Source organism: Vombatus ursinus, unplaced genomic scaffold, assembly GCF_900497805.2.
Source record: "Vombatus ursinus unplaced genomic scaffold, bare-nosed wombat genome assembly UNPS02014832.1, whole genome shotgun sequence".
Lineage (NCBI taxonomy): Eukaryota > Metazoa > Chordata > Mammalia > Diprotodontia > Vombatidae > Vombatus > Vombatus ursinus.
The window spans coordinates 54,240,218-54,252,785 of NW_020954610.1; the positions used below are offsets into that span (position 1 = coordinate 54,240,218).

General features: G+C 42.8%; 1 protein-coding gene across 1 annotated transcript in view; it reads right to left on the reverse strand.

The window, feature by feature from the left end:
- The window catches only part of ABAT (4-aminobutyrate aminotransferase), a 127,317-nt gene extending 118,617 nt beyond the window's left edge, over positions 1-8,700 (reverse strand). Inside the window, exon 1 of the mRNA XM_027839474.1 lies at positions 8,589-8,700. The gene's annotated coding sequence lies outside the window, so the exon portion shown is untranslated. The remainder of the gene's footprint in view (positions 1-8,588) is intronic.
- Positions 8,701-12,568: the final 3,868 nt, after the last annotated feature.

Consider the following 12,568-nt stretch of genomic DNA (forward strand, 5'->3'; position numbering starts at 1 on the left):
GTCAGTAAAGGGTACATGAAGGAGGAACCTGAGTGGATAGGTTTCTGGGAAATGGAGAGAAAATGGGAGGGCGTTTCATGCAAAAATGGGAGGGCATTTCATGCAAGGAGAAAATAGAATACTTTGAGATTCAAAAAGAAAGACTAAACTAAAATTAACAATCCAAATTCAACAAGTATTTATTAAGTGCCAAGATATGAAGGGTACAAGAATGAAAATCTCTGTCCTCAAGGCATTTACATTCTACTAAAAGGGAGATTCAGGCAGTGATGGCAGGCTCTTAGACACCCTATAGACAGCTGTCTTAGTTAAGTGCCATGGGTCTTGAACACCAGCCCAATCAGACCTCAATCATTAACTGACTTTCAAAGAGGACAAACCCAAGAAGCCATTGCAGAATTATTTTTGGAACAGCATCAAACAATATTACAATGGGTAATAAGGGGGAGAATTAAGATAATGAAGCTTATAATAAGGTGCATGACAGAGAGTAAAGGGTAGAATTTAAGAGTTGAGAAAGGTCATTAGACTCAAATTAAGGAAAACAAAAATATCTCTACAATGACCCTCTCAGAAAGACATATGTCAATTAGGAAAATGAGACAGTCCCAAGAAAAGTTCTCCAGTTCTTGGGTTTTTTCCCCTTTTCAAATTTTTTCCTTCCCTCCATGAGTAAGAGGAAGCAGGGAGAACATTAAATTTGAAATGAGAGATCAGAGCTTAGAATTTGGTTCTGCTACTTACTAGCTGTATGACCTTGAGAAAGTCACTTACATTTTCTTTAAATTGAGGGGCTTGGACCCCATGACCACTGAAGTCCCTCTCAGTTCTGAATCCTATTATAGTATTGAAAAAGAAAAAACCCATTAATTACTGCTCAGAGGTAGCCATGTAGCACAGTGGATAGAGCATAGGGCCGGAAGCCAGCAAGACCTGAGTTCAAATCTGATTTCTCAGACACTTTTGTCTGAGGCTGTATGACCAAAGACAAGTCATTTAACCTCTGCTTGCCTCAGTTTCCTCAACTATAAAATGGAGATCATAATTGCACCTCCCTCCCAGGTTTGCTGGGAGGATCAAATGAGATAATACTTGTAAAATGCTTAGTAGAGTGGTGCTTAATCAACCTTTCCTTCCCTCTTTCCTCCCTGTATCTAGTCTTTTGCACTTACTTCCACATAGGGGTGAGTGGTGGGAAGAGGAGCATAGGGTCACACAGCTAGTAAGATTTACTACTTTAGATTATTTACTAATCCCTTTTGCCTAAGATGACCAGTGATCTTAGATTATTACCAGTGATTTTAGATTATTACTACTTTAGATTTATTACTTTAGATTTCTCAGAAATCTAAAGCTAGCCCACATTTACATACTGCTTCATAATTCAAAAAGTTCTTTCCTCACAGGTAGCTGAAGAATTGCTCTTCCCCTTTTTACCCATAAGGACACAAAGACCTAGAAGGGTTACCTGGAGTCATCAAAATCATCAGATCTAAGATCTAAGATCAGAAGATCAGAAAACATCAGATGTAAGTCTTGAACACACCAACACTCTTTCTACTTTACTGTGCTACCTTTCTAAATCTAAAACAAAATGCTTCTTGGATGAGAGGCAGAGTAATTTACAACATGGGACAAGGAGTCAGGCAACCTGGCTTCTTTCTGTCAGTTTACCTTGGGCAAGCCTCTTAATTTCTCTCAGTCTTCATTTCCTTGTCTGAAAAAATGAAGAGGCTGGGCTAGATGTGTTCCTTTCAAGCTTTAATGCTTTCTTTTAGCTATGGTGTTATTTATGAAATTCCCTGATTCCACAGCAATGTTTTGGGCAGTGAGGTGGAAAATGCCTTTGGGGTACCTGTCCATTACCTTCTCTTCAGTTCTACTGTTAATTTCCCACCTGGTTGCACTCTACTGGACTTTCTTTGGCCATCTCCATTGTCATCATGTTCCAGTCATCACTAGAAATGCCATCATCCTGCAGGATCCTTGGTACTCAGAGCTCCTCAGTACCCTCTGCCCTTCTGATGTGGAGGGTGGAGCCACAAACTCCAAACCTTCCCTTTAAGGAGGGAGCCCAAGTCATCCATCTTTTCATTTCCCACCTGGATGTACTCTACTGGACGTTCTTGGACTTCTCCATCAATGCCCCCATACCAGGCACCTTTTCCCCTCAGCCTTTTCCGCTTCCTTTTGTTTGTTGTTTTCCCCTATTAGATTGTAAACTCTCTGAAAGCAGGGATTTTCTTTTTTTTTTTCATATTTGTATGTGTATCACTAGTGTTTAGCATGGTGCCTGGCACATAGTAGGTGCTTAATAGGGTTTTACTGACTGATTGACTTACGGGTAGCTAGCTTACTTTCTGACACTTATTAGCTTTGTGACCCTGGACAAGTCACTTCATCTTTGTCTGCCTCAAATTCCTCAACTGGGATAATAATAGTATTTATCTCCCAGGATTGTTGTGAGGATCAAAGCAGATATATTTGTAAAGCACTTAGCATGATGGCTGATACACAGTAGGCAATTAATAAATGTTTTCTTTTTAATTGCTATTATCATTAAAGGGAATGGGGTAAACTGGAAGTTGTGTCTCCAAATTAAGTTTCTGGCAGAGATGAAGAAATAGAGGCCCATGGGAAACCAATTTAAATAGAAACTCTGGAGTTATTTCACCACTGAGATACTTTTCAAGGATGAATACAATTTAAAAAAAAAAAGTAAAGAAACACCCTGGGCCAGTGGCTGAAATGGGATGGGAAAACTATGCTCTGGGTAAAGATTTAGAGAAATCATTTGGCTCTTTCAGAATTCCTATTAGCAATATTAGCGGCTACGTGGAACAGTGGATAGAGGACTGGACTTGGAATCGAGAAAGACTCATTTTCATGAATTCAAATCCAGCCTCAGACACTTACTAGCTGTGTGACCCTATGCAAGTCACTTAACCCTGTTTTCCTCAGTTCTTCATCTGTTAAATAAGCTGGAGAAAAAAACAGCAAACCACTTCAGTATCTCTGCCAAGAACACTCAAAAAAAATGGGGCCATAAAGAGTCAGACATGACTGAAAATGACTTAACAACAACAAAAATTAGCTACACTGATACATAGACACTACTCCTACACTAAGGACTGACTGCATTTAGCTTCTATAGACTGACGGCTTTCTCCCAGAGAATAGTTTTGGTCACTGTAGACAAAGCCACCACTCTCTAGGGGCTTCAAGGCCTTGATAATTAATCAATCAACCAACAAGTATTCATTACTATATGCCAAGCACTTTTCATAGTACAAAGAATAAAACAATCTCTACTCACAATGAGCTTAACATTCTAATGGGGGAGACAAGTACATGTGATGTGTATGTGTGTATATGTATATATGATCGCACACATATGTACATGCACACATGCACATATATGTATATACATGTACACACACATGCATATAGCTAGTAAGTGTGGGGGGGAGTTGTGAACTCATATACATATACATACACATACATAGTATCATAAATATAAAGTGAATAAAACAAATACATACACATTGGTTAAATACAAGGTAGTTTGAGAGGTAGAGCACTAGCAGGTAGAGGAGATCAGGAATGGTCTCATGGAGAAGATAGTGCTTGAGTTAAATTTTAAAGGAAGGGAGAGACTATAAGTTGTGGTAAGAATTAAATGCAACTGATTGCATATGGATAACCTATATCAGATTGCTTGGTGTCTTGCAGAGGGGGGATGGGAGGGAGAGAGGGAGGAAAAATTTGGAACTCAAAATCTTATAAAAAATGAATGTTGAAAACTATTTTTATATGTAATTGGAAAAAATAAAATACTATTTACAAGACAAAAACCAAAAAAAAAAACTAGACCCTCCCCCACAAACAAACAAAAAAGGGAATGTATTCCAGGTATAGGAGTACAGTGAAAAATGAATCAGACTTGGAACTGGAGATCCTATGTTCTAACACTGGTTCCGCTACTCACTACCTATGTGAAATTTGGGAGCAAATTGCTTCACCTTGAAGGGTCTCAGGTTCTTTATCTGTTTAAATTTTAAAAAGGAGGGGTGGGTGGCACTAAATGATTTCAAAGGTTCCTGCCAGATTTAAATCAGGATAGTACTATCTCAAGGGTACAAAATACTTTCCAAACCTTGAATTACACTCCCAGCATATGTCAGCTATTAGAAACTAATTGGGAAGATGTTACTTATAGAGTTAAAGCTAGAAGGGACCTTAGGGATCATTAAATCCAAACCTCTCCTTTTGCAAATGAGAAAACTGAGGCACAGAGGTTAAATAATTTGCCCAGGGTCACATACATAGTAAGTGTAGGTGCATGTATGTAAGGAGAGTGTGAACCTACATCTTTCTGACTTCAAGTCCATACTTCCTCTCACTTCAGAACAAGGAATGGCCTACTGACCCTTCCCCTGCATCTTTGTCCATTTCAGGTCTATAGGAGTCATCGGCAACAGCTGGGAGAAGACTTCACTAGCTAGATTTCCCTCCCCACTCCATGTTATCTCAGCTGTGGGCAGAACTCTACCCACCCCAGCATCCCCGTGTCCCTGTCCCACCCGCATCCCCAATCCATATGCATGCTTCTTCTAGCCTGGATACAAATCACCGCCCTTCCGACACTCTTGAATCGGCAGAGAAGGGAGTTTTATAGGGTCATTTGCTTCTAGTATGTTTGTCCCCCAGGGACATGGGCTGGGCTCCAAGGTGACAAATACTCTGAGTATGGCTCTGAAATGAAATCAGCAGCACACAATGGCCTGAATGCACAGGGATCAACCTCTTGTTCCTTGGCTAGGATGGGCAGGGGCTTGATCCAGCCGGCTGAACTGGTCTTTCAAGGCTACCAGAATAGAATGCTTCTGCTCACTAAGCTTTCTTTCCCTTTTCTATCCTTTCCTGGAAGTAGGGCAGGCAGGTGCCCAGGGAAAGGAAGCATTAATAGCGGAAAGGCTATGGAAGCTTTCGCCACCATTTCAGTCAGCTCTTTTAAGAAGCCCTTGAGTGATAGGTAGATTCCCATACCCAAGACAAAACAGCAGATACCATCACGCGAGGAAGCCTTTCGAAGTGACTGGGCTCAAACTCATCCAGGGCCTCTTACAGTCACAAGATTCTCTGGGAGAAGACAACTTGCATTTTCTCTAGAGGATGAGCATCTGCCTCAGCTCAGGGAATTGCTGTGGAAAGAGCCCTGGATTTGGATCTAGAAGACCTAAGTTTGATTACCAGCTCTTTCCGGGATTACCTGTGTGACCTTGGGCAAAACACTTCTCTCTGAGTTTCATTTCTTCATCTATAAAATGAGAGGGTTGGACTAGATAGTCTCTAGGGTTTCTTCGAGCTTTAAATCTATAATCCTTTGATCTCTGCTCACATTGCCCCTGTCACTCTGGCCTAAACCCTGAATGGAGATGTAATGACATTCCTCCTCGTGAAAATGGGTACAGAGGTAGAAGTTAGACTCATGAAACTCCTTATACTCAACAAGTCAACAACATTTCTTTGGCATCCAAATGTGTACACAGTCCCAGAGCTGGGTGCTTTTGGGGTGATATAGAGAGGCCTGGAAAACAGTGATAGCCTAAGTCCATTGTGTAAGGTAGAATACAAACCAAGATCAACAGGATTCTAATGAAATGAAAACAGGAAGACCAAAGGTCTCTGTGGCAAACCTAAGCAATAGTGGCTCTTATAACCACCCTTTATGTTCAATTAGGTTTCATTTGAAAGATCATATTGACTTCTGGCATATCAAAAGGAATGAGAGTGTCACACATATTCTTCAGGCTTGGAGGAATGGAAAGGTGTTACTTCAGAGTTGCTATAGAGACCAAAACTCTAGATTCTTCCAAGCAGCAGTATTAGAAAGAATCAGGAGACCTGGGTTCCAACCTCAGTTCTGTTATACACTCAACAAGTGACCTCTGTAGCTGCAGAAGGTCAATCTCTGAACTCTTCACCTAATCTTATTCTTGAACTTGGCTCTGGGCTCTAGGTCGAAAGTCCAAGTAACTTATCCTCTCTGGGTCACAGTTTTCCCTCTATAAAATGAGGCAGTTGGATTAGTCGATGATCTCTAAGTTCCCTTCCAGCTCTCACTTCCTGAGATCACTCTAGTCTCTGCTTTCAAGGAGTGAATCACTGCCCTGACTCTGAGTTCAGCATTCATAATCTAGGTCATCCATCAGCAGATTCAAGGAGCTTTTGTCTAAAAACTTAAACCTAACAAAAAGAGTTGTAGGAAGCTGTAGGAGGCCAGTCTGAACTCCTTACGCTCCTTATCTTATCCTTCAACTTTGCTCCCTGCTCTAGTCAAAATGACCCGATATCTCTGCTGACAAGACAGCTCCAAAGCCAGGCTCTTCAAGGAACTCTCTATTGGTTGAGAATTACTTCATTAGCCTGTTTTTTCCCCTTTGTTGAATTCAATTCAATTCACATTTATTGAGTATATATTATATAAAAGGCAGGGGATACTAGGAAACAAAAAAGCAGAAGCAAAAACAAACAAACAAACAAACCCAAAACTATACAGTCCCAGTCCTTAACAAGCTTATTCTAGTAAAGGGAAATTGGAGTGGTGGTAGTGGTGGTAGAATACAACATGTTCACAAGTAAATACAAATTACATACAAAGTAATTTTAAGAAGGAGAAGATACTGATATTGGTGGTGGTGGTGGTGGTGGGGTCCAGAAAGGCCTCACATAGGATGTGGCATTGGAGTTGTGCTCCGAAGGAAGTCAGGGATAGAAGGTCAGAGGTCAGGAGGGAATGCAACAGGGACCATTTGAACAAAGTCATGGAGACACACAATGGAATGCCATGAAATACAGGCCCTTTGTATGACTTGCATCTAAAGATCCTGAAAAGAGTTGGGAGTGGTATGGGAAGTCCCAGAGTTCTGATTACTTTTTTTCCCCTTCCCTGGGGGAAAAAAAATGTGCTGAGTAGAGAGATTTCTGTGGGGAAGGAGGGGCTAGAAGATCAGGATAAGGGAGGAGAGGTGCTGCTTTTATTTACCTCTGGGAAAGATATAGTCATGCCACTGGGTTCAAGAGAAAATGGGGAGGAGGGGAGAATTCTAAGGAATAAGAGCAGAATAACTAAGACTTCAAGACTATCACTTGCTCTTATCAAGAAGGCATTTTCTCAGGCTCTCTAAACAAATCTGCATCCCAAGACTCACTCCCTCCTAGGCTTGAACTGTTTTGAAAACAGACAAGTTTTTTCTCCCCTATCTTGGGGAAGGCAGCTGTAGGAATCTTTTCTTTCCTCCATTCTTTCTTGCCCTACCTCCCTGCCAGTTGCAGCTCCTATTAAGAAACTGCCTGCTTTCATCTAGGTACTTTCTGTTCTGCTGCAGGGTCTCTACTGTCATGCCCACCAACATCACATTTCCTAGTCAGACCCCAGCAAAAGCACTGGATGGAAATGGGGTCAGGCCAGAGGCCTTGGCCAGAATTGGGAGAACACTCTCCCATAATCAAACATTTCAGCTCTACTCTTGAAAGCCCCAAGGATTAAGCCAGCATTCCTCCGTTGGGAAAAGCACCCGGGGACCTCTACTGGGCTTTACTTTTCTGGGATATGGCCTCAGTCCTTTATTGGGGCTAATTCTTCCACTAGGCTATCAAGCCCCAAATCTATCACTACAAATCTATCACCAGAGAGAACATCACAGACAGTCTCAGGAAGCAAACTGAGGTTAAATTTTAAGGAACATCATTCTCTCGACAGAAGTTAGAATGACCTGCCCTCACTTTTGTGGGGTCAGTCAGTATACTGTTTTTGGAAGGGGTCATTTCTATGAGAGAGAGTGAGAGACTGACAGAGAGACAGAGAGAGAGAGTGTAAACCCCAGTCCTGTCTCTAAGGTGGAAGGACTTAATCCCATCTCTAAGGCAAGATGTCAATCAAGAGATGTAAGTCTCCATCTTTGAAAGACAACAGTGATTTCCATTCTTGGGGCAAAAACAATGTTTCGATTTCTTCCATCTGCGGATGGGGAGCTCAAAATTTCTCTCCAAATAGAGGACATCCTGAACTTGTGTGTAAGGGTGAACTCAAATCTCCCATGTACATCTCCAACACGGTCAAAGAGGTGCTTGCCAGTTTCTGAAAGATGTTTAACCTCTCATCTGTGGTGACCCTGGTCTGCTGTCTCTCCTTTCTAGAAGCACATAAGTGTCTGATGGGAGAAGGGGTCTTCACCATGATCGTTGGGGGGGGGGGCGGTGACACTGACCTCCCTGAAGGAACATCCTATTTATCCTCTGGAGAATCATCAATCTGAGATATGGGAGGGTTACTTCATATATTCTCGGGGGTGGGGTGGGGGGTGGGCTATTTCTCTTCTCTTTGTCGAGGACACTCTAATCTTGAATCTCTGGGGTTCATCCCACAGGCAAAGATCTCGTCTTAGCCGCGGGGGTGGGAAAGAGGGGGGACACTCAAATCTTCCATCAGGCTGGATCTTGATCCTCTCCTTGTAACACTAACCCCACTCTCCACCCAGCTCCCTTCGGGGCCTGATCCCTGGCCCTTCGGGCCCCTCACTCACCACGCTCTCAGGCGGCTCTCAGGGTCCTCTGGACGGCTCAGAAAGGCTCAAAACGCTCCGGTCTTCGGACCAGGCGTTCAGTGCTGCTCTCCCACCAATCTGTCCCAGTTGCTTCGCTCCCCGGCTCTGCCGCGCCACCCGGGCCAATCACTACGGCGGCTCTAAAACACGCTCCGGCCACAGCCAATGGGCAGGGCCAGAACGGGCCACCGCCCCCCGGGAGGAGGGGCGAGGAGCGAGGAGGAGGATGCTGGGGGGAGCTAGCCTGGGGGCAAGGTCCAGCTTCAGGCTGGGGAGTCTCTGGGGCGGTGTTCGTCCTGGGAGCCAAGGAGCAAAGGAGCTAGGGATAGATTTCATGGGGACTGAGAGCAGGAGGAAGGATTAGGATGTAAATTCCCCTCACCCCTACTAGCTCAGGCTCTAACCAGGTCTCGCCGGCCCTCTGCCCTATCCTGGTAGATTCCAGCCAGTTTTTCTTTCTACCCCCCCCCCCCCCCCGCCCATATGTCACTCCATCCTGTCGCTCCTGCCTGCCTCCCAACATATCCCACCCTAGTCAGACTCTGGCTGTCGTTCTCCCTATCCCCACCTCTATGTTCCTCAAATTATAAGTCAGCTTCTAGTCTATCACCCCTCCCATCCCACCCCCACCTCCCTACCAACACATACAACCTTAGAAGCCTGGTAGTCTAACCCCTTCAATTTACAGGTAAAGAAACAAGCCTAGAGAAGTTAATTGACTTGCCTAAGGTCAGACAAGTTTTGAATCCAAGTCCTTCCATTTTAAATCCTTCAGACTTTCAAGTGTACCATGCTACCTCCCCAACTAGTTGCACCCTTCCTCCCCTCCATCCTTAGAATATAGCCAATCTAATCTGTTGATTCCTGGCTCTTTCATCCCTACTTGTATGCAGGTCACACTTAAGCTTGGTGCATCTCCCATCACCTTCCCATTCTCTCATTCCTTGTTTTCTCTCCCCCAACCACCACTCACAGGCTCAAACGCTGCCTATTCTAGCTTCATCCCTACCTCCCTCTTGCAGTCAGACTCCATCTCATCTTTCCTCCCTTTTGTATTGCCTAAGAAACCATAGCTCTCAGCTGTGGAGTGGTAGGGACATTGGATCATAGATTTAGAGATGGAAGGAACCTTAGTGACTTTCAAATCCAACAGTTAATGGATTAAGGAAACAAGGCATTGACTTGCCTAGTATCACACAGCTATTAAATGTATAAGGCTCAGTCTATAGTGGGCCTTCCTTGGTCATCTAACCAGCTCTCATGAATTCAACTATCATCTCTACGTAGAAGACTCCCACATTTAGACCTACTCTATCTCTCCAGTCCTCCATCACCAATTTGAGGCAGAATTTGAACCTAGGTCTTCTTGACTCTGAGTTCAGTGCTCAAGCATTAAGTCAGAAGGAGGTAGGGGTGGGTCTCCTCAGGGGCCCAAAGTTGGTGACTTTAACCTAAGTTCTAAACAAAGGTCGCTTTCCCTCATTCCTAAATTTCCTCCAACTGTGGAACATCCAGGTATCTGGTCCAGTCTTTGCTATAGACTGGGACTGCACAGTAAATCTTCCTCTTCTTGTAGGAAGGTTTACAAAGGAACAGAAACATAGAAAGACAGAACACAAAGGCATCAGAAATTTTAGTCTAACATTAGGAGAGATTCTGGGTCGCTGGGACTGGGGCATTGCACCCATTCCTTCTCCTTAAGAGGCTTCTTCGCTTTGGACACGTGTACAACCCAAATCAGGTTTGGTCCTCAAAAAGTCAGGACTCTAATGAGATGGGTTAAACTTTCTCTGCTCACACTTTTCAGTATACATCCTTATCTTTATGCCTGGGGTGGGGGAAGGAATTATTTAAAGTTAAGGTTTGGGCTCATTTCTAGGGTCCCCTAGGAGTGGGGAATAGAAAGGTATTCACAGCATGGTGTAAATCAGCTATTAGGAATATATTTCTTACATACAAAAAAATGCTAATTGACACAAAGGACTAATGTGATAGGACCTGCATTTTCCTGTAGCAACGTCTGTTAGCCCCTGTGTGACTGACAGCCCCAGCTTCCTTTCTTCGTACAAACTGATTGACCCTTGCTTTCCTGTCACAGCTTTCTGACTGAGAGGAATAAAAAAGTCCCAGCTTCTTATAGTCCTACTTGGTGGGTAACTGAGACCACATGAGTCACCATATTTGTTGACTTACTGACCAGATGCATTTCCAGACGGAGATGAAGAGGGGCCACATCCAGAGAAGTACCACTGTATCCTTGTTGCTTATTCTAATGTATTAGGGCAAAATAAGCCTCCTTTGTTAAGTGTTCAGTGACCTGTGAGGGCCTCGTTTTGTCCCAATATCTAATCTGAACTACATTTCTCACCTGGCTGCAGATGAGACTCTAATTTTTTCCATCATGCCTCGGGAAACTCATTGGGAAAACCTTGTCATTTGCAAGATCCTATCAGCCTTGGTACTCCATCACATCACTAGCCCCTTTCTCTCAGATTAGAGGGTGGAGCCATTAACTCTAAACCCTCCATTTAAAGAGGGAGCTTAGTTCAGCACATCTTATAGCTTTTCTTTATATTTAGTCTTGTTCCTTGTAATATTTGGAAAATTCACTTTTGTCGTTCTTGTGTGGTTGTTCTTTCCATTTACGTTATTGTAGTCATTGTGTATATTGTTGTCTTGGCTCTGTTTACTTCACTCTACATAAGTTCATGCAAGTCTTTCCATCTTTGTGTGCAATAATGTTCAGTTACATGCAATTGTTTATCCATTATTCAATTGATGAGCATCCTCTGTATCTCTAGTCCTTCGCTAGCACAAAAAAGTGTTGTTATAAATATTTTGGTGCATATGGGGACTTTCTTCTTATAAAAGGCCTACTTGGGGATATAAGCCCAGTAATGGAATCTCTGGGTTAAAGAGTATGAATATTTTAGTCATTTTATTTAAATAATTCTAAATTGCTTTTCAAAAAAGTTGTATTGAATCTCAACTCTACTAACCATGCACTCACAATCCCCTCAACACCAAATATTCCTATATCTTGTCATCTTGGTCAATTTGCCAGGTGTGAGGTGAAACCTCAGGGTTGTTTTGATTTGCATTTCTCTTATTATTAGTGATCTGAAGCATTCTTTCATATGGCTATTAATAGTTTGCTAATAAAGAACTGTTTGTTCATATCCATTGACTACTTATTTATTGGGCGAGCTTTACTTTCAGCATTGCAGATCACAAGCCATCTATGCTTTCCTATTCAGTGCAATACCTTTCCCTTAACCTCACATTACTGTCCTGTACAAACTCCTAGGAAAGCATGACTTAATTCTTTGAGATCTATCTTTGAACTCCACCTCTCTACCGAAACGACTTTCTTTAAGGTTACCAACAGTGTCTTAAAGGTCAGATTCCTAGGCCCTTCTCTCCTTATTGGTGACTGCCTCTCCTGGAAAAGCCCCAGCCGTGTATCACTTCACTCCTGACTCTCCATCCATCTCCTCCATAACCTTGCCAGTTGTTCTGCTTCGCACTTTGCTTTCTCCTTCTCCCTCTCTGGAACCATGAACCAGGATCAAATCAACCATGCAATTGTTCTTGGATATGGTATGTAGATATACTTCTTTATGGCCCCAATCACCATCCCTGTAAGTTCCCTTCCCTGGCCACCATTCTGTTTGATGTATTGTCTTCACTTTAGAATGTAAACTCCTTGAGGGCAAAGATGGTCTAGCATGTTTTTATTTGTATTCCTAGATCTTAGCACAGTGCCAGGGAAATAATAAGCTCTTAAGATATATTCTCTCTCTCTCTCTCTCTCTCTCTCTCTCTCTCTCTCTCTCTCTCTCCCCTCCCTCTCTGTCAGTTTCTGTCTATCTATCTATCTATGTCTCATCTATCTATCTGTCTGTCTGTCTGTCTGTCTGTCTCTGAATGTCTGTTTATTTGGGAAAAATACAAAATTC